Consider the following 22,681-nt stretch of genomic DNA (forward strand, 5'->3'; position numbering starts at 1 on the left):
GCATACCTGCCAAGTCCTGTGGCTCAAGTTATGCAGATCATTGTGTTAATTCTCAGATTAATTTCCTAGGTACTCAGATGCTTTGGTGTTGCTTTAGCTGCATTTTGGGAATGAGAAATGGTCAGGGTCTGCTGCTGCACCATCTTAATTGGTGTGATATGATATCTTATTGAGGTTTTGAGTTGATTTTCTGTGATGATTACTGATGATAAGCATCTTCTCACGAATCTCTTGACTATCTGTATATTTTCTTTGGAAAATTTTCTATTTAGATGCCTGGCCACTTTTTTCTTTTCAAATTTTTATTGAAATTATAGTTAGTTAACATACATTGTAATATTGTTTTGGGGAGTAGAATTCAATGATCCATCACTTACATATAACACCCAGTGTTCATCCCAGCAAGAGCCCTTCAAAATACCGGTCATCCATCTAGCCTATTCCTCACCCATCACACTCCCTCAAACCTTAGTTTGTTATCTATCTTTAAGATTTTTCTTATGGTTAGAGCTAGAGTGTATTATGCTAAGTGAAATAAGTCAGTCAGAGATAGTCAATCAAATACCATATGATTTCACTCATATGTGAAATTTAAGAAATAAAACAGATGAACATCTGGGAGTGAGGAAAAACAGAGAGGGGTCTCTGAGTGGTTTTTAATCAGAGTTTTTGTTTCTTGGCTGATAAGTTTTCTTATATATTTTGGATATTATCCCCTTGGGGCACCTGGGTGGCTTGCATAGTAGGTTAAGTATCTGAGTCTTCACTTTGGCTCAGGTCATGATCTCAGTTTTTGTGAGTTTGAGCCTCGAGTTGGGCTTTATGAAGACAGCGTGAATCCTGCTGGGATTCTCTGTCTCCATCTCTCTATGGCCCTTCCCCACTTGTTTTCTCTCTCTCTCTCTCTCTCTCAAAAATAAGTAAACATTAAAAGATATTCTCTGGTTATTATCCCCTTAGCAGATATATGATCTGCAGATATCTTCTCTCATTCAGTAGGCTGACTTTTAATTTTGTTGATAGTTTCTTTAGCTGTCCAGAAGCTTTGCAGTTTCATGTAGTCCTACTTGTTTATTTTTTCTTTTGTTTCCCCTGTGTTTGGAGTCAGATAAAAAAAATAATTTCCTAAGATCAGTGTCAAGGAAATTACTACCAGAGGTTTTATAGTTTCAGGTCTTAAAGTCCTTATTCCATTTTGAGTTATTTTTTGCATATGACATAAAATAGTGTTCTGGTTATACTCTTTTCCATATGGTTGTACAATTTTTTCTGACACTATTGTCCTTCCCCCATGGTATATTCCTGCGTCTTTAGTCATAAGCTATTGAACATATATGTGTGCGCTTATTTCTGGGTTTTTAATTATGTTCCGTTGATTTCTGTTATGTTTTTATGGAAGTATCATAGTATTTTGATGACTAGCACTTTGTAGTAGAGTTTGAAATCAGGGAGCATGATACCTCTAGGTTTGTTCTTCTTAAAATTATTTTAGCTATTCTGTGGTCTTTTGTGTTTCTGTATAAATTTCAGAAATATTTTCTACTTTATGACATTGTAATTTTAATAGGGATTGCATTGAACTGGTAGATGCTTTGGGTAGAATAAATATTTAATAATAATAATTTATCCAATCCACGAACACTTTTATATTTATTTGTGTCTTTATTTATATCCTTATATTTATTAGTGTCTTCTTCATTTTCTTTCAACAATATCTTAAAATTTTCAGTGGTCTTTCACCTCCTTGGCTAAATTTATTCCTAGGTATTTTATTCATTTTTGATGCAAATATTATAAATGAGCTTTTAAAAAATTGTCTCTTGCTGATAGTTAATTATTTGTGTATAAAAATAGTATAATTTGGGGTAGGAGGAGCTAAGATGGTGTTGCAGTAGGAGGACCCTAGGCTTGCCTCATTCTTCGAACACAGATAGATAACCATGAAATCATTCTGAATACCCAAGAAATAAACCTGAGAACTTATAGAAATGCACATCTTGAGGGAGAAAAGAGGCCACATCGAGGAAGGTAAGAAGTGCGAAGATGTGGATTTAGGGAGAAACAGATCATGGGTTCTGTGGAGAGGAGGGAGCCCTGCTCTCAGAGTAAGATGAGTGAGAGTGGAATGCACAGGGATTCACCAAAGACAACACAGCCCCAAAGGTGGTGGCTGGGAAAATTAAAAGGGCTGATTTTTGTGAATTTTTGCAATCAGGAACTCAAAGACTAGAGTTTTAGAAGTCTGTGGTATTGGCTGGGATAGAGACCTCGGTGTGTTTCCCTAGTCCTCAAGAGAGGGCAGGCAAACAACCAAGTTGGCATGATCAGAGGATTGCCTAAGCTGTACAGGGAGAGACTGTTGCCTCTTCTTCTTCTTTTTTTTTATGTATATTTTTAAATGTTTTATATATTTCTAGGAGAGAGAGAGACAGCGTGAGCAGGGGAGGGTCAGAGAGAGAGGGAGTCACAGACTCTGAAACAGGCTCCAGGCTCTGAGCTGGCAGTCAGCACAGAGCCCGACGCGGGGCTCGAACCCACAAACCTCGAGATCATGACCTAAGTGAAAGTCGGACGCTTAACCAACTAAGCCACCCAGGCGCCCCTGACTGTTGCCTCTTCTTGGAGCTCATCTATGAGAGGTGGCATTGCCTCTCCAGGGACAAAACAGCAGATTTGTGCCATTTCACTCTGCTGACCCTCAGTATAGGTGGAGACACATTTGCTGAGGGTGGCTAACCCAGAAACTGTGTGTCCTCCTTTGCTCCAAATCCCACATCCCTGCACTCTTTCAAACTGCCCTTCTTGGTCAAATCTGCATGAGTCCCAGTGTGGAGAGATCCTTCCCCAGAAGACCAGGGCAGGTCCCCTCCATTACAGGTCCCTAATGTTTGGGGTTTTAAAAGTCAGCAGACTTGGCTGCTCCAGTCAGGCAAACAACCTGGAGACAGACACTGTGGAAATAACAATGTGAAAAACACCTGAAACAGAGGAGAAATTATTTACTCTTCTGGGAGGCCTTCCCTGAGAGCAGCAAGCACAGATTTCGCTCTACAGGGACAAAGGAGCTGTCTGGTGCCATTTTCCACCCCCATCCCTCAGCATAAACCAACTGTAGTAAACATCCCAGTGCCAACACTGGTTGTCTAACCTGCTTACACCAAGTCCTGCCCCCACTGTGCTCCACTGGTACCGATTTTTTTTTTGGCAAGTGTATGAGACAGTGGATCTCTCCCCCAGATGACCAGTACAAACACCCATATGTATGTCTATTGACCATAGAGTTCTGCAAAGCTTCAGTTCTACTGAAAATATCATCAGGACCCATTTAACAAGGAGACCAGAGCACCTAGTTAAAACTTGCCACACTCTTGCCAAGGTCCAAACACTGCCCACTGCAGGCAAGGAAAACCTCTTCAGACAACTGATCTGAGAGAGAGAGCAGTCAAAGCACAGCAGCAGAGTGCATGCAGCCCACACAATAGACACTTCTGGAAGCAGCAGTCCCCAGACATTATAAGACCTATTCTTCATAAAGCCGTAACTCTTGGGAGCAGGTAACATAACAGGATTTTCTAATACAGAGAAGAAGACAGAGGTCTACACAAGATGCCAAGATGAAGGAATTCATCCCCAGAGAAAGAACAAGATAAGGTCATGGCCAGGGATCTAATCAAAACAGATAAAAGTATTATGCATGATGCAGAATTTTTAAAATAGAATCATTACATTTTTTAGTTTTATTTATTTATTTTGAAAGAGATAGAGAGAGGGATAGAGAGAGGGGGAGAGAGAGAATACCAAGCAGACTCCACACCAGCAGTGCAGAGCCCAATATGAGGCTCAAACTCACGGACCATGAGATCATGACCTGATCTGAAATCAAGAGCTGGATGCTTAACCGACTGAGCCACTGAGGCACCCCTGTGTGATGCAGAATTTAAAGCAACAATGAAAATGATACTCGCTGCTTCATAAAAGAATGGAAGACTCAAGGGATACTATTATCATGGAGATAAAAGAGAAAAAAGAATCAGGCAGAAATGAAAAATTCAATAACAGATTTAAAAAATGGCTGGATGTCTGGGGCGCCTGGGTGGCTTAGTCGGTTAAGCGTCCGACTTTCGCTTGGGTCATGATCTCGCGGTTCGTGGGTTCGAGCCCCGCGTCGGGCTCTGTGCTGACTGCCAGCTCGGAGCCTGGAGCCTGTTTCAGTCTGTGACTCCCTCTCTCTCTGACCCTCCCCTGCTCATGCTGTCTCTCTCTCTCTCTCCTAGAAATAAATAAAACATAAAAAAAAAAAATTAAAAAAAAAAATGGCTGGATGTCATGATCACAAGGGTGGAAGAAGCAGAAGAACAAATAAGTGACATAGAAGATAGAATTATTGAAAATAATGAAGTGAACAAAATAGAGAAAGAAGAGTGATGGATTATGAGAGTAGACTTAGGGAACTCAGTGACTCCTTCAAATGTCTTAACATTCATATCAGAAGTCCCAGAAGAAGAGATAGAAAATGAGGCAGAAAGATTATTGGAGGAAATAATAGCTGAAACATTCCCTAATCTGGGGAAGGAAACAGATATCCAGATCCAGGAGGCATAAAGATCTCCCATCAAAATCAACAAAAGCAGGCCATATTGTAGTTAAATTTGCAAAGTATAATGATAAAAAAAATCATAAAAAGATAAACACGGATTCCCTAACTTAAAAGAAGACCCATAAAGCTACCAGCAGTTATCTCCACAGAAACTTGGAATGAGAGAAGGGAGTTTATTTTGTTTTTTATTTTATTATTTTTTAAAACTTTTATTTATTGATTTTGAGAGAGAAAGAGAAAGTGAGAGAGGATCAAAGAGAGAAGGAGAGAAAGAATCCCAAGCAGTCTTTGTGCTGTCAGTGCATAGTTCAGTGTGGGACTCAGTTTTATGAACTGTGAGATCATAACCTAAGCTGAGATCAAGAATCAGAGGCTTAACTGACTGACCCACTCAAGTGCCCCAGAGAAACTATTTTTAACCCTGTAACTGTAACAAGAGATGAAGAAGGGCCCTATATTATAATAGAGGGTACTATTAGATAGTCACCTATCCAACAAGATGATCTAACAATTGTAAATAGTTATACCCCTGACTGGGAGCACCCCAATATATAAGGCAATTAATAAGAAACATAAAGGAACTCATAGAAGAGCACTTGGGTGGCTCAGTTGGTTGAGCATCTGACTTGATTTTGGCTCAGGTCATGATCCCAGGGTTTTTTGATTGAGCTCCGTGTTGGGTTCTGTGCTGAATGTGGAGACTGCTTGGGATTCTCCCTTTCTCTCACTCTGTCCTTCTCCCCCACATACGCTTGCTCTCGCTCGCTCTCTCTCTCTCTCATGAAAAAAGAGGAATTTATTGATAATAATACAATAATGGTAGCAGACTTTAACACCCCACTTACATCAATAGACAGATCATCTTACCAGAAAATCAAAAAGGAAATTATGGCTTTGTATGATGCAGTGGACCAAATGGACTTAACAGAGATATTCAGAATATTCCATCCTAAAGCACCAGAATATACATTCAAGTGCACATGGGACATTCTCCAGAATAGATGCCATACTGGGTCACAAATAAGGCCTAAACAAGTAGAAAGAGATTGAGATTATGCCATGCATATGTTCATACCACAACACTATGAAACTTGAAGTCAGCCAAGAAAAAAATTAGAAAAACAACAAATACATGGAGGTTAAAGAACATGCCACTACAGTATGAATGGATTGACCAGGAAATGATAGAGGAAATAAAAGAAATATATGGAAGCAAATGAAAATGAAAACATCGGAGTTCAAATCCTTTGGGATGCAGTGGAAGTGGTAATAAGAGGAAAGTATATAGCCATATAGGCCTACTTCAAGAAGTAAGAAAAATCTCAAATATACAGCTTAACCTTCCACCTAAAGGAACTAGAAAAAGAACAACAAATGAAGCCTAATGGCAGCAAAAGAAGGGAAAGTATAAAGATTAGAAAAGAAGAAAAAATGATAATGAAACAACAACAAAAAACCAGTAGAACAGATTAATGAAACCAGGCAGGAGCTGATTCTTTGAAAAAAATTAACAAAATTGACAACCCGTAGCCAGACTTATCAAAAAGAAAAGAGAAATGACACAAATAAATAAAATAATAAAAGAGAGAGGAGAAATAACAACCAATACCATAGAATTACAAACAATTATAAGGGAATGTTATGAAAAATTATATGCCAACAAATTGGACAATCTGGAAGAAATTGATAAATTCATAAAAACATATATACTAATAAAACTGAAATGGAATGAATGGAAATCTTGAACAGACTGATAACCAGCAAAGAAATTGAATCAGTAATTAAATAGCTCCAAACGAACAAAAGTCCAGAACCAGATGGCTTCCCAGGTGAATTCTACCAGACATTTAAGGAAGATTTAATACCTGTTCTTCTCAAACTGTACCAAAAAATAGAAATGGAAGGAAAATTTCCAATCTCATTCTACAAGGCCAACATTAACTTGATTCCAAAACTGGACAAAGGCCTCACTAAAAAGATGTATAGGCCAAAGTCCTGATGAACATGGATACAAAATTCCTCAACAAGAGACTAACAAATGGAATCCCAAAGTACATTAAACGTATCATTCATCATGGTCAAGTGTGATTTATTCCTGGGATGCAAAGGTGGTTCAATATTTGCAAATCAGTTGTGATACACCACATTAATAAAAGAAAAAATAAGGATCATAGGATCCTCTTAATTAAAGGGGGGGGGGAACATTAGCCAAAGTACAGCATCCACCCATAATAAAAACGTCAACAATGTAGGGATAGGGGATGTTACCTCAACATCATGAAGGCTATACAAAAAAGACTCAAAGCTATTATTATCATCCTCAGTGTGGAAAAACTGAGAGCTTTTCCTAAATGGTCAGGAACAAGATAGGGGTATCCACTTTCACCTCTGTTATTTAACATAGTAACTCCTCAGACAACAACAACAACAACAAAAATAAAATGCACCACAGTCAGCAAGGAAGAAATCATAAACTGTCACTATTTTCAGATGACATAATACTCTATGTAGAAAATACAAATGATTCTACCAAAAAATTACTAGATTTTATAATGGATTCAGTAATAATGTCACAGGATGCAAAATCAATATAAAGAAATCTATTATATTTCTTTAAAAATTTTTTTAAATATTTTATTTATTTCTGAGAGAGAGAGAGAGAGACACCATGAGCAAGGGAGGGTCAGAGAGAGAGGAAGACACAGAATCTGAAACAGCCTCCAGGCTCTGAGCTGGCTGTCAGCACAGAGCCTGACACGGGGCTCAAACCCACAAACTGTGAGATCATGACCTGAGCTGAAGTTGGACGCCTAACCGACCGAGCCACCCAGGCACCCCAGGAAATCTATTACGTTTCTATACACCAGTAATGAAGTAGCAGAAAGACAAATCAAGGAATCAATTCCATTTAAGTTGCACCAAAACCAATAAGATAATCTAGGATTACCAATAAGGTAATCAAACCGTTAATAGATCTGTACTCTGAACTATAAAACACTGATGAAAGAAGTTGAAGATGATGGAAAGAAAAGGAAAAATGTTCTGTGCTCATGAATTGGAAATTCATGGGGCTCTGTGCTAAGAATTGGAATTATTAAAATATCTATACTACCCAAAGCAATCCACACGTAATGTAATCCTCACCAATATATCACTAAACTAGAACAAACAATGTTAAAATTGTATGTAATTACAAAAGACCCAGAAGAATGAAAGCAATTGAAAAAGAAAAGAAAACTGGAGACATCACAATTCTTGTCTTCAAGCTATATTACCAATCTGTAGTCATCAAGACAGGACAGTACTGGTGCAAAAACAGACACGTAGATCACTGGAATAGAATAGAAATCCTAGGAATGGACCCGCAACTATATGGTTAATTAATCTTTGACAAAGCAGGAAAGAATATCCAGTGTCAAAAAGATAGTTTCTTCACCAAATGTTGTTGGAAAATCTGGACAGCAATATGCGAAAGAATGAAATTGGATCACTCTCTTACATCGTTCAGAAGAATAAATTCAAAATGGATGAAAGACCTAAATGCGAGACTGGGAGCCATCAAAACCCTAGAGGAGAACACAGGCAGTAACCACTTTGACCTCGGCTGTAGCAACTTTTTATTAGATATGTCTCCAGTGGCAAGGAAAATGGAAGTGAACATTATTTATTGGGACTTCATCAATGTAATAAGCTTCTACATAGTGAAGAAAACAATAAAAAAATTAAAAAGCAACCTATGGAATGGGAGAAGATATATGTAAATGACATACGATAAGGGGTAGTATCCAACATATATGAAGAACTTGTAAAACTCAACTCTTCAATAACAAATAATCCAGTTAAGAAATAGGGAAAAGAGGGGTGACTGGAAGCTCATTCAGTTAAGTGTGGGACTCTTGGTTTTGGCTCAGGTCATGATCTCACAGTTCGCAAGATCTAGGCCTGCATTGGAGCTCTATGCTAGCAGCTGGGTGCCTACTTGGGATTCTCTTTCTTTCCTTCTCTCTGCCCCTCCTTTGCTCACACTAGCTCACTCTCCCTGTCTCTCTGAAAATAAACATTAAAGAAATAAAATTAAATGTTTAAAAAAATGGACAGAAGACATGAATAGACATTCTTCTAAAGAAGACTGATGGATGGTTAATGGGCACAGGAAAAGATGCTCAATATCACTTATGAGCAGGGAAATACAAACGAAAACTACAATGAGATATCACCTCACACCAGTTAGACTGACTATAATAAACAACAAAGGAAATAACAGATGTTGGTAAGGATACAGAGAGAGAGGAACCCTCTTACACTTTAGGTGGGAATGCAAACTGGTACAGCCACTCTAGAAAATAGTATGGAGTTTCCTCAAGAAATTATCTATGATTTAGTAATTGCGCTACTAGGTGTTTACCCAAAGGATACAGAAATATTGATTCAGAGGTATACATACACCCTAACATTTTTAGCAGCATTATCAACAATAAGCGAATTATAGAAAAAACCCAGATGTACATTAATCAAGTTGCCATTTGCTACAATGTGGTAGATGTAGCTAGAGAGTATTAGGCTAAGTGAAATAAGTCAGTCAGAGAGAGACAAATATATGAGTTCACTCATATGTGGAACTTAAGGAACAAAACAAATGAACATAGTGTGGGAAAAAGAGTAATCCAGTAAAAAAAATTTTTTTAACATTTATTTATATTTGAGAGAGAAAGTACAATTGGGGAAAGGGCAGAGAGAGGGAGACACAGAATCTGAAGCAGGCTCCAGGCTCTGAGATGTCAGCACAGAGCCTGATGTGGGGCTCGAACCAAAAACTGTGAGATCATGACCTGAGCTGAAGTTGGAAGCTTAACTGACTGAGCCACCCAGGTGCCCCCAAACAGACTTTTAACTAGAGAACAAAAGTAAGGGTTACTGGGGAGGGGATAAGAGTGGGGGAATGTTTTTAAGGGTGATGGGTATTAAGGAGGGCACTTGTGATAGCATAGGATGTTTTGTAGGTAAATTCTACCCCTGAAACTAATATTACACTGCATATTAACTGATTGCTATTTAAATAAAAATTGAAAACAATTTGTTCTGTACTTTTGTATTCTACAACTTTATTGAATTTGTTTTTTCCAATTTTTTTTTGGTGCAGACTAACAGTATTTTCAATGAAGAGTTTTTTTTATATAAACTGTCATGTTGTTTGCAAATAATGACAGTTTTATTAATTCCTTTCCAATTTAGATTCCTTTTCTTGCCTAATTTCTGTGACTAGGACTTAGACTAGTATGTTGAAAAACAGTGGGGAGAATGGTCATCTTTGTGTTATTTCAGATCTTAGAGTAAGATACTTTGAGAAAGATATTAACTAAGGGGTTTTCATACATGGCCTTAATATTATGAGATACATTACCAGTATATTCACTTTTGGGAGAGTTTTTAATCATAAAACAATGTTTAATTTTGTCAAATGCTCTTTCTGTGTCTACTGAGATGGACATCTGATCTTAATCATACATTTTGTTAGTGTATCACATTGATTGATTTTCAAATGTTGATTCATTCTAGTATTCTAGTAATAAATCCTGCTTGATCATTGTGTATGATAATTTTAATGTTATATTAAATATTTAATAGTATGTATTAAAATACTATATTTTGGCATATAGTTGTTCACACTATTTCCTTATAATCGTTTTAATTTCTTTAGTGTCACAATGTCTCCACAATATGGTACAATGTGTCATCTTTCACTCCTGATGTTGCCAATTTGTTTTTTCTGTGGCTTTTTTTTTTCCATATTTGGTATAACTTGGTATAGCAAAACTTTTCTTTTTGTTGTTCTGAAGGATCAGATACTAATTAATTCTGGTTTTGCATGCCAGATGGTTTCTTTTACAACTATTCAATTCCATCATTCTATCACAAAAGGAGCTAGAGACAACATATAAGTGAATGGGTGTACTTTATTCCAATAACACTTTATTTATAAGAACAGGCTGTGGTCCACTTATGGTGTATAGGCTTAAATTCATTGACCACTGATCTATTTAATCATTTCCTTTTTTTTTTTTTTTTTCTGTTTGTACTTTTATTTGCATGTACTTTATGCAGATTTTACTCCCAGGCCATAAGTTCTTGTTTCTTCAGCTTCTTCTGAGATATCCTTTTCTTCTGTGCAACTTCCTCTTCTGGTTTAGGAACAATCTGCTCTTTTTCAGTGAGGATCATCTCAATGTGGCAGGGAGAGCTCATGTATGGGTTAATCCGACCATGAGCCCTGTAAGTTCTACGCGTAATCTTGGGGGCTTTGTTCACCTGGATGTGATCGATGACCAGAGAATCTACATCTAAACCCTTAAGTTCAGCATTACTCTGCATTTTTAAGTATGTGCAGTAAAAATTTAGCACTCTTTTTGGGCCATCGACCCTGTGTCCAGCCCCACTGTTTGGCCTGGGTACACCTACCAACTCCACCATTGAAGCGTCGGAATGGCACGCATTGCTTCTGCAAAGTGACATCTTTAAGATACTTGGTGGCTTTTCGGATACGCGTACCCTTGATGTCCTGGGCAGTTTCACGTGTGTTCTTAAAGTGAACACGAAGATTTGAACCTCTTGATTTGCATGATTTTGTCAGGTTTTCCGGGTCAAGTGAATAGCGAACCATTTTCAGAGATCACCTCAGGCTGCTGACGGGAATAGTACTTAATCATTTTCAATTTTTTTCATATTTTTAAGAGGTCAGATTTTAGCTTCACTCACTTTATATATTGTTTTTTAAAAAATTTAATTTATCTTTGCTTCAATCTTTATTATTATTTTCTTTTGTACACTTTGTGTTCACTTTTTCTCTTGTTTTTATAGTTTTTTAATGTTAAATCTTGGATTATTGATTTGAAATCTTTATTCTGGTCTAGCATGGTATTTATAGGTATAAATAGCCCTATATAAATTTATATGTCTTATATGTTTTCAATTTTTCTTAACTTCCAAATATTTTTTACCGTTTTGTGATTTCCCTTTTGATCTATCATTTATTTAAAATGTTTAATTTATATATATGTTTGAGTATTTATCAGATTTCATTTTGTTGATTTTAATTGTCTTATTAGAGAATTATCTTTTTATGATTTTAAGCTTCCAAATTTGTTTTAAAAATTGTATTTTCTAGAATATTATCTACTTTGGAAAATGTACCATGAGTTCTTAAAAATAATTTTTAATGGGTGCAGTCATTAGTTGAAGTGTTCTGTATATGTAAGTTAGATTAAGTCAGTTGTTAGTGTTCAAATCTTCTATCCTTGCTCAATTTCTTTTTTTTTTTTTAAGTTATTTATTTATTTTGAGAGAAAGACAGCATGTGTGCATGATTTGGGGAGGGACACAGAGAGAGGGAGAGAGAGAGAATCCCAAGCAGGCTTTGTACTATCAGTGCAGAGCCTGATGCAGGGCTCAAACCCATACATGAACCATATGATCATGACCTGGACTGAGACCAAGAATTGGGTGCTTAACTGAGTGAGCCACCCATGTGCACCCTCACTAATTTTGTCTATAACATTTTGATCAATTATTGAATGTAGGGATGCAAAATCATTTGCTATAAATTTTGACATTCTCTAATTTTTATATAAATGTGTCATTTTTATGTATTTTGAGATTAGATGCATGTACCTCTTACTGATGTATTGATCCTTTAATCATTTTGAACATCTCTTGGCTTTAATGATATTTTTTATATTAAAGTATTTTTCCTAATATAAATATTACCATTTTAGCTATCTTATGTTTATGATTTACCTGGTATGTCTTTGTTCCATTTTTTGCCTATCATCCTGTTTTTTGTCTTAGAATCTAATATTTGCCTTTTGTAGACAGTATAGGATTGGAGCTTCCTTTTTTTTTTGATACAGTCTGACAGTATCTGCCTTTAATGGGGTATTTTGGCCATCCACATTTAATGCAATTATTTTTATAGTTGATTTATTTTTGTCCTGTTGCTATAGGTTGTTTTATATGTGTCCTGTCTTTTTTGGGCTTCTTGCCCTCCTTCACTGTCTTCTTTTAAATATATATTTTTATACTATTTAAATTTCTTTGTTCCCATTTTTTGAGTTATTTTTCTTAGTGTTTTCTAGGAATTACAATATGCATTCTAGATTACCACAATCTAGTTCAGGAATATGTGAATTTATTTCTTAAAACTCTAATAGAAATTTTTCTCTGATACAGATCATTCTCTTTATTTATTTATTTATTTTGCTATTATTGTCATAGGTATTCCATGTGCATATGTTAGAAACCCCAAAATACAGTGTTATAATTTATATTTGATCTTATGTCCTTTATTTGCTTATTTTTTAAAATGTTTATTTTTGGGAGAGAGAGAGAGAGACAGAGAGAGAGAGAGAGAGAGGGAGGGAGGGAATGTGAGTGGAGGAAAGGCAGAGAAAGAGGGAGACCCAGAATCCAAAGCAGGATCCAGGCTCTGAGCTGTCAGCACACATCCTGATGCCAGGCTTGAACTCACAAACTTTGAGATCATGACCCAATCTGAAGTAGGGTGCTTAACCCACTGAGCCATTTAGGTGCCCCTGATTTTAGGTCTTTTAGAAAAGAGAAGAAATGAGAAGATATATATATATACTCTTTACCCACATACTTACCATTTCTGGTGTTCTTCATTTCTTACTGTGGATTTAATTTATTATTTGGTATCATATTCTTTCAGTTTGAAGAATACCCTTTAATGTTTCTTGAAAGACATGTCAGCTAGATATTGTCTCAGTTTTTGTTTATCTCGAATGTTTTTATTTTTCCTTCATTTTGAAACATAGCTATGCTAGATATAAAATTTTTGGTTGAGAATTGTTTTTAGTACTCTGAATACATCATAAAATTGCCTTTTGGCTTCCTTTTGCTCTGATAGGAAGTTAGCCATTAAATTTATTCGGATTATCTTATATTGTTTAAACTTGCTTTTCAGGGGAATATTTACTTCTCACCTAGCTTGGTCATAGCCAGAATGTCTACTTTCACTTTTATATTTTAAAGTTATGAGTTTTGAAGGTGGTACCTACTTCCTTTCACCTTTATGAAACACTGTATATACTTAGAATAGTTCCTTGAATAATACATATTTTTAATAATTATCAAAGTACTACTATAAATGATTGGCTTATTTTCTTGCTTATATTTTCTTTCATACAACCTTGTTGTCTAATTGATATACTTCATCACTCATCTCTCACTCGTTCAGATTTCAGGTATTTAACTAGGACTTGACTTTCAATATTAACTGTGTATAGTTTTTATTAATTGATTTAGCAAATATTAATTGGTCATTTGTTATGTGCTAGACATATGTGACAAATTTTTTTAACTCACAAAGTAACCAAGTAAATAAGCCTTATGAATGGTGCCTTAGAATTTATAGAATAGTCTTCTGTATCTGTAAGATTATGGCAGGAAAAAAAGGCTTGTTTAACTTAATAATTTTGGATAATTTGGTAAAGGGACTAGATACAAAGGGTCAGGTTTAGGGAAATCATGGTGGCAGTTTAAGTTTTTGGGTTGCTAACAACAGAGAGCTATTACCAGGCATAGGCCTACAGGGGAAAGGAGAGTAAGTGTTACTAGGAGCCATCAACAAGGCTAAATGCAGAGGGACATCTGACAGGAGATAATGGTCTTCAGCAGAACAGCACAGCCAACAAGTTGTAACTAAGTAGGGCGGGAGCCAAGGGAATAAGTAATCTAACTTCACTATTTTCCTGTCCTTCATCCCCTGGGCTGGTGACATCCATTAACCAACCTCAACCAAAAGTTAGAGAAGAGGCAGCCCATTGATGCAGTCCATAGCAGTTTATTTTCTGGAGCACAAAGCAGGAAGAAGAAGGTAGAGAGTGGTTCTAGAGGAACAAATAGAAAATACTCAGCTCACTCACCTTCATACCTTGATGAATGCCATTAATTCTTTCTATAGAAAGGTCTATCATATATGTACTTTATTTCCATTTTCATTATCACTGTTCTAGTTCAGGTCTTTATCATCTCTTGATTACAAGATAGAAATAATTCTTCTTTCAGTTTCCCCTTAAATATATACAGCTGCTAGTTAAACTGGAGTTTAGACCTGAGTCTTCCGACATCAAGTTCTTTTTCCCTTCCCCGTCTTGCCTCCATACATACTTACTTTTTTCAGAAATAAATTAATTGAAGATTCTTTTGTTAATCTGAAATTAGAAGAAAAAAAAAAAAGAAAAACTTTTTCCTGATTTACAACTCTTGAAATTCACATGTGAGTCTTTATTCCATTTTCTCTTGTGGACCTTTTTTTTTTTTTTTTTAATTTGACCAGTTGTCAAAAATATAAAATCCTATTTCTTACTTCTCTTGGATTTGAGGCCCAAATGGTAAAATAATTTTGCTAGGCCAAGCTGTTCTTCAGTTGTTTTTGTTTAAAGAATTTGTATAGATTGAAATGCAGCTGCAAGTGTATTACTGATTTTCTGTTGCTTACTTGTCAAGATTTTTATTGTTTGGTTGAAAAATAGTATTTCAAAACCTGGCAGCATATTGACAGAAACAGAGGAGCACTTTGTGTAATTCTCTTTTTGAAAAACTACCTCTTTAAAAGACAAAGATTGCTATTGCTACTTCTATTCACATGTATTTCCAACAATAGATTTATTGACAGCTTTTAGATAAAGTTTAATTCTTTACCCTCCCCCATTTATCTTGGTCTACACTTTTCTGCATGAGAGGTTGATTAGGCTCCAGTAAGTAAACACACAATATGGAGGTGGCCTAGGTGCATTGGGAAGTATTTGGCCTTTTGTTACTAACCTGTGACAGGTGCACGACTTTTTATTTATTTTTTTAAATTTAATTTTACTTTACTTTATATTATTTTATTTTATTATTTTATTTTATTTTTAATGGGCTTAATTTGAGACTACAAACCTGTCCCTTGAAACCAGCTTTTTATGGAGCTGTCTTGGGATAAAGCCCCTGAGCTGGGAATGGACAGCTAAACTGGATACTCTCTGGATTTTCCAAACTGTGTTTACAACTCAGTCTTTGGGAGGGTAACTAAAGATGGCTGTTTTATGTTCGACGTCCATTGTCTTCTTTGCATTTTTCCTCCTCCTTTGTGTTGCTCCTCCCACTTCTTCCTCACCAGAAGAAAAAGTCTGCAGTTTCTGAGCTGGGAGTGGCACCTAGTAACAGATTTGTTTCCTGTATCATTCCTGTCAAGCTCCTTAAAAAGTAATTGTGGCCCACACTCAAGTGGTCTTCCTTTGGGACCAATAGTTGTAAATAAGGAGGTGCTGGAAGCTGGTTGATAAGTTATTCTGAAGATAGTGGTGCTTTTTAGCAGAATGTTTGACCTTTTTTTTATATTTCCTCAGGCCCAAGACCCTCAAGGTCTATTTCCCATCTTAAAAATCATCTATAGGAAAAAAAAAAAAAAAAGAAAAAAAAATCATCTATAGGAAAACACAGTGTGCGCCTTAAGAAGAACTTCAAATTGCTTCAAAGAGCTCAACAACTCTCTTTCTGTACCTTTTTAAAAAAATGGTAATTATAGATACTGGGTAATCTCCCTATCTTTGGCAAAATAGATTTTCTTTCTTACAGTAATAGATAATTTTTTATTGACTTTGGAAGCAACATGTTGAATATTTAATGAAGACTAAATGTATAGAGCAGGGGAGGTAAAAGTGCTTTAACATGTATGGAGAAAAGCAACACTTTACGCAACTTGAAAATTACTTTGGAGTTAATAAAATTCTCAAGCTTTGTTATTTATTCTTGCATCAAGGTAATTGTCAGTTTTGATTTGAATGGCTATTCAAAACTCCCACAATACATTTTTTTTCTTCCCTGTTTCTATAAATATCTAACTGAACCACAAAATGGAGAGTTTCAGGAAACATCATTTCTCCTTGGGGAATATGGTTATAGACATTAAGAAACCAAAATGTTTAAGTCCACTTAGTAGAACCTCTGTAGTAACCTGGAGTTTTTATAACACACCTCCAAATTGTTTCAGAAGATTTGGATCATTATTTTCTAAGACGGATTCAACCAAATTTTCTGTTAGTGAGAAGTAGAAAGCTTCTTGGGTTTATAAATCTTGGGACAGAACTGTAATCAGGATAGCAGTTGTTGTGTTGTATCTACCTAAGATGCAGAACTTTTTCTCCTCTTTTATAAAAATAATACCAACCATATGCATTTTCAAGTGGTAGTTTTGAAATCTCCAATCAGCTCAAATTTCTGCCAAAGTACTTTTAGAGACTGCTAGGACATTATTTTCAAGTAGTCTTCTCTATATCTGGGAAGGATATTCTGTGGATATAAGGCTTTTATTTCAGAAATGAAATTTCAGTATTCTAAATAATTAATTGTGACTGTCACATACTTTATATTTATATCTCAATCTTGTGCAAAGAAGAAAATAGTGGTTATCAAATATTACCTTTCAAAGGATCCTTGATACCTCAAACTTAACATTTCTAAAAATTTTCATTTCACACCTTTTTCTTTTCCTGTAAATCCTCTTACAGTTTATGCATCACTAATCTAAGTCACCAAGCTGGAACTCTCAACTAGTCACCGTGAACTAGTCCCTTACTCCTTTTGTGATTGATACAAATTGATGTGGCTGGCTAGATGATACATGTGTATATCCTTCTGCTACTAGTAACAGATTATATTCCATTGACTACGGGGGTCAGTAGATAACTAGGGTGGGTTACAGCATCCTAGCCACTGGATGGATAGATTGGTTTGTGGGTTGGGCATATGACCCATGTTTGGACCAATCAGAACCAGAGAGAGTTTGAAGAATTCTTAATTTTATAAAAAAAAAAAAAAGAGGAGAGAGGGGAAAATACCCCAAGAAACCCTTAATGACAGAGAACAAACAGAGTTGTTGGAGGGAGGTGGGTGGGAGATGGGCTAGATGGGGGATGGGTATTTAGGAGTGCACTCGTTGTGGTGAACACCGGGTGTTGTATGTAAGTGATGAATCACTGAATTCTATCCCTGAAGCCAATATTGCACTGTATGTTAACTAAATAAAATTTAAATAAAATTTTAAAAATTACTGTAAATAGAGAGATTTTGCCATTAGGGCCATATAGTTAGAAGAATGTGATTTGGGGCTTTTGGTGACCATGTTACTCCTTCATGTGGTATAAGCTTGTCTGCCATAGAAGAGAATTAAGTGAAGAAATCTTAATGAGAGTGTGAGAAATAATGCAAACAGCACTTAAATTCCCTGTGCCAAACACTGGGTTCCTTAAAGCTGTGCTGATTTTTGACATTTTTCTTTTGTTTCTAAAGGCTTCTAGTTTTTCTTTAAGCTAAGTGGAGTTGCGTTTCTGTCACTTTCAACTCCAAAAGACTTGACTTTTGCTTTCATTCAGTCAAAAATATAGATGAATTATATTTTATAAATCTGTTGACACCCTCTTCTTTTCTTTATACTACTACTGCTTTGGTTTTGGTCTCTGCCATCTCATACTTGGACTCTGCTTGCAGCTTTGTCTAGCCTCACCTTGTTAGTTATCCTTCTACTCTACTTAAACTGAATTATGATTCTGAACATTTTAACACACCACTTTCCTGTTTAATTTATTTTAGTGTCACCTCGGCTCAAATTTCTAGCCTGGCTTATAAGGTCCTTTAAAATCTGACTACCTCATTTCCCATATTTTTTTTCTATATATTCTATACTCTAGCCACACCAAAAGATTGCCACTTTTTAATTATGCCAGTCTATTTCACATATTCATGATGTTGTACACATTTTCCCCCTTGCCTAGAATCTTGCCTCTCTCCAAATCTTAGCTGTATCAATCTGGTAAATTTCTATAATGCTTTAAATCTCAAATGTTCTCCACATAGAACTAATTATTCTCCCATTGGTGTTATTATACTTACGTCATTTATTTGTATTAATTTCCTTATATATATCTCTCTCAGTTCCCACCAGCCTTGAGGCTATCAGGTATAACTATGAGACTCTGTCTTAGTGGTTATCATTATGTTCCCAGCATTCAGCAGGACACTTAGTTTCATTTCTCATTTATAGTTCAGCTACCTGGAGTGCACAGGTTATTGTTCAGCAAATATTTATTTACCTTTCCAGTGTATGTATGTATAGTTCCTGCTCCTTTGATTTTGGGCTTGCTCACTGACTTTCTTTGGTCCATGGAATATTAACGGACATGATTCTGACAGAGGCTTTAAATGTGCTTTGTGCATGGTTTGGCTTTAGCATGCTACTGATTTGCCATGAGAACAGATGGTTGACATGTGAAATATACCTTGAAATATAATTCAAACTCAGCCTAGTGGTAAGCCCAGCCTATCTGTAGCCTAAAGTAGAGCTGCCCAAGCCTGCTGAAGATCAGCCAAACCACAACCTGCAAACCAATGAGCTTAAGAATAAATGCTTATGGTTGTAAACCATTAAGTTTGGGGGTAATTTAACTTGCTGTTCACTTACGAAAACATGTTCATTTTATGGATTTGGAAGGGCCTGTAGCCAGAAAAGTTTTGATATAAACTCAACAAAATGTTAGTAATACTTGCTAAATTTAAAGTACTCCACCAAATGTTATGGGAGTGGCAAAGATGAATTCAGAGAGATACATATATTAATATAGATACATCTTTCTTTTAAGATAAAATAAGCATTAGGTTAGGCCCTCACACATACAGGGGCTTCACCTGATGAAATCCATTATATTCTGAAAAGAGAAAATGTTACTTTGCTAGGAAAATAGTAAAAGCAAGTACTTTACTTTTTTAAAAAATTTTAGGATTAAATTCAAGATTTGTAATTTTTAAAATTCTTAGTCCTGTCAGGTTACCATAAAAAATACTCATAGACTGCATGGCTTAAACAACAGAATATTAGTTCTTACAGTTCTGGAGGTTGGAAATTTCATGATAAGGTTTCAGTAGGGTTCAGTCCCTGTGAGAGCTCTAGTCTTGGCTTGCTAACCCCCTTCTCACTCTATCCTCACACACACAGTGAAAGAGAGCAAGTGAGTGAGCTCAAATGATTTGAGTGCAAGGGCCCCAACCTTATGAAGTAATGTAACCTTAACTATCTTCTTATAGGGCCTGTCTCCTAAGTATAGACACATTGGGGATAGGGTTTCAACATGTGAATTTTGAAGGAGATACAAACCATTCAGTCTAGTAGCAAGAATTGCCTACTTTCTCATACTCTAAACTAGGTTAGAGTATCGTTTTGTACATTTCTATAATATCAGGGATATATCCCTTCATAATTCTTGTTATAGGAAGTGATTCATTTAATGTTTATCTTCTGTATAAAGGCATAAAATCCTGAGCATAGAGACTGTGTCTGTTTTGTTCATTGTCATTACCACAGCAATAATTATATGTTGGCCCCGAGTTTATAGTCAATAAATATTTGTTAAGTGAATATTTCATGAAAGATAGGAGTTGGTTAGTTTACTTCCCGAACAAGACAATTAAGGCATTTCATATACTTTAACTACTTTCAAGAAGTACCTGAACATTTCCATTCCAAATAAGAGCAAAGGAGAATGAATTACAGTATTTGGGGTCTAAAGTAGGCTTTCTTTTTATAAATAATACCATTCAGTCTTTCTTCTTTCTTGGGCTACTTGCTCAAATACTAGAGTTCCAAAGAAAAAAGCCAAATGGGAAACTAAGTATTGCTTTATCAGTAATTAGGCAAGCTGATGAAAGATCTTTTGCCTTTCATTCCATTGAGTGACAGAAACTAGACTTCTCTGGTAAGCATAGTGGACTCTGAGGATAAGTCTGGAAGCCTAATGGGTTATTCAGCTTACTTTTCATTAAATCTGCTGGTTTCTATTCATTTAGGAGACATCATATGTGTTCAGTCCATGTAGTAAATGAAAGCTGAATTTCATGGATGTAAAATATCTTTCCCAGAGTTATATAGCTTAATGAGTGGTAAAGCAAAGTCTTAAAACTATTTCTGTCTGGCTCACTGCTAGAGTCCTTAACCACTTCACCAGGTGATGGATGTTATATGTGAGAGAGAAATAAATAAAGTGATATGAGAAGGTGATGGGGAAAGATTAATTTTGGGAATAATCTTGGAAGAGTTGGTGGTTGAGCAAGGCCTTGAAGGCTTCAGTGAGCAGACATAGATGATAAGAGGGTGCCCAACTATGGGAATAGCTTGAGTAAATGCCAGGAGGTTTATTGTCATGAGACAGTAAAGAAAACTATATATAAAGAAATAGGAGCTCCAATGATCAATACAGTTGCCCAGGTATCTAAGGGTGAAACTAGAGAGACATTTTTGCGGCAGGCTGATTTTGCGTTTCATTCTTTATTTGGTGAAAAAGCCCTCAAAGGTAGCTCTGTGGAAACTGGATCAGAAGAGAATGTGAGGCTTGATTTGCTTAGATGTTATAGGCATGAAGACCACTTAGGAGTTTGTTGCTATGAACTGGGAGTGAGAGAAGATTAATTGAGAAGAATGTGAAGGTTATATAGAATCATTTCAGAGTTACAATAGATAGTAATCCTTTCTGTGTCCTATGCCCAAGGTTTCAAAAGTAATCAATGTTAGACCCAGAGTTATAATGAGGTCATGTGACTGCCATTTGAATAAATAGTTCATTTATTTAAAAATATAGGCCAGAAAGCAATGTTGACCTTTGAAGTGGAATGACTTTGAAAGTATCACTCAACCTTCATATCTGTATTTTTACTCTCATTGTATGGTGAAATATAAAGCATTAATTATTCATCATGTATTCAGTGTTTAATTGCTGGTTAATAGCTCCTAATATATTTCAAGGAAATCATGTTGTTTGTTTACTTGGAGAATCATTTCCTGTATATCAAGATGAAAATATGCTCTCAACTGTAGGAGTTAGACTGTTTGCTTTCTCTGTTTCTTAATATGCCACAGCAGCTTATGGTTGGAAGCAAGGGCTGTTTTAAGTTTTGTATGGCCTAAAGCTTATATAATTTCAGAGAGTCTTCTTTAATAAAAATTTTATAAAATTATGAATATAAAATTATATCTTCATAATAAAAAAGGAGATCCCAATAAATAACTGGTATCTTGGGGATTCAGATCCCTTTATGCTGAAACCTCTTTAGGCTGTTTATCAGAAATGCTTCAAAAATGTGCAACCTTGCTTTTCCTTTTATCATAAATATCTGTAATTCCTGAACCTTGAAGCTTAAGCTTCATTTCTTCTCAGTAAATTCACCTCTGGTTGGAAGAAAACTTTGATTATCTAGTCAAAATCTGCCAAATCATTATCCAACCCTTTCTTTAAGTTCTGTGCTGAAGATAAATTCACATTTAAGATGGCCTTACCAATCTTTAATGAAAGGAAATTTCATTATTTTTCTTTTTCATAAATGTTACTTTTTTGCCCCCTTTTTCCCCATGAAAGTTAATCAAATAAAATTTTAAATAAAATTGTCAAATGCGAAAGAATTTATTCCTTAACAAACATCTGTGAATTCTAGCTGTATAATATACTTCTTCCTCTCACAGCTTCATAAGTTCTCATCAATTCTCACTTGACCTATTGCAATATATTCCTATGTATTATCACTGCTTCTGTCTCAAGCTTTATTCAGATGATTCATTTTCTCCTTATACTACCCTTAGATAAATCTTTAAAAAATGAAATTTGTTGGGGCACCTGGATGGCTCCATTGGTTAAGTGTCTCACTTCAGCTCAGGTCATGATCTAACGGCTCTTGAGTTTGAGCCCCGCATTGGGCTCTGTACAGACAGCTCAGAGCCTGGTGTCTGCTTCAGATTCTGTGTCTGCCTTGCTCTCTGCCCCTTCCCTGCTCACACTCTGTCTCTCTCTCTCTCAAAACTAAACATTAAAAAAATGAAAAAAGAAAAAAAAAGAAATTTGGTGTGCTACTCCTTTTGCTTAAAATTCTTCAACGGTCCCCATTTCCTTACTGTAATCTTACCTCTTCAACCTTATGTCCTGGTTCTCCTTGCATTATTGCACACTGGTCATATTGGCAATTCCATGGCCTAGCCTTTCTGTCTTATTG

General features: G+C 35.9%; 1 protein-coding gene and 1 pseudogene across 8 annotated transcripts in view; one reads left to right on the top strand and one right to left on the bottom strand.

Moving 5' to 3' along the window:
• Nucleotides 1–22,681, top strand: part of LOC120240623 (BEN domain-containing protein 5) — a 1,403,952-nt gene that overhangs the window by 255,749 nt on the left and 1,125,522 nt on the right. The gene's annotated exons all lie outside the window — the stretch shown is intronic.
• On the bottom strand, nt 10,688–11,269 carry LOC120240627 (annotated as a pseudogene).

The sequence above is a fragment of the Hyaena hyaena genome, unplaced genomic scaffold (assembly GCF_003009895.1).
Source record: "Hyaena hyaena isolate Hyena2069 unplaced genomic scaffold, ASM300989v1 scaffold_257, whole genome shotgun sequence".
NCBI lineage: Eukaryota > Metazoa > Chordata > Mammalia > Carnivora > Hyaenidae > Hyaena > Hyaena hyaena.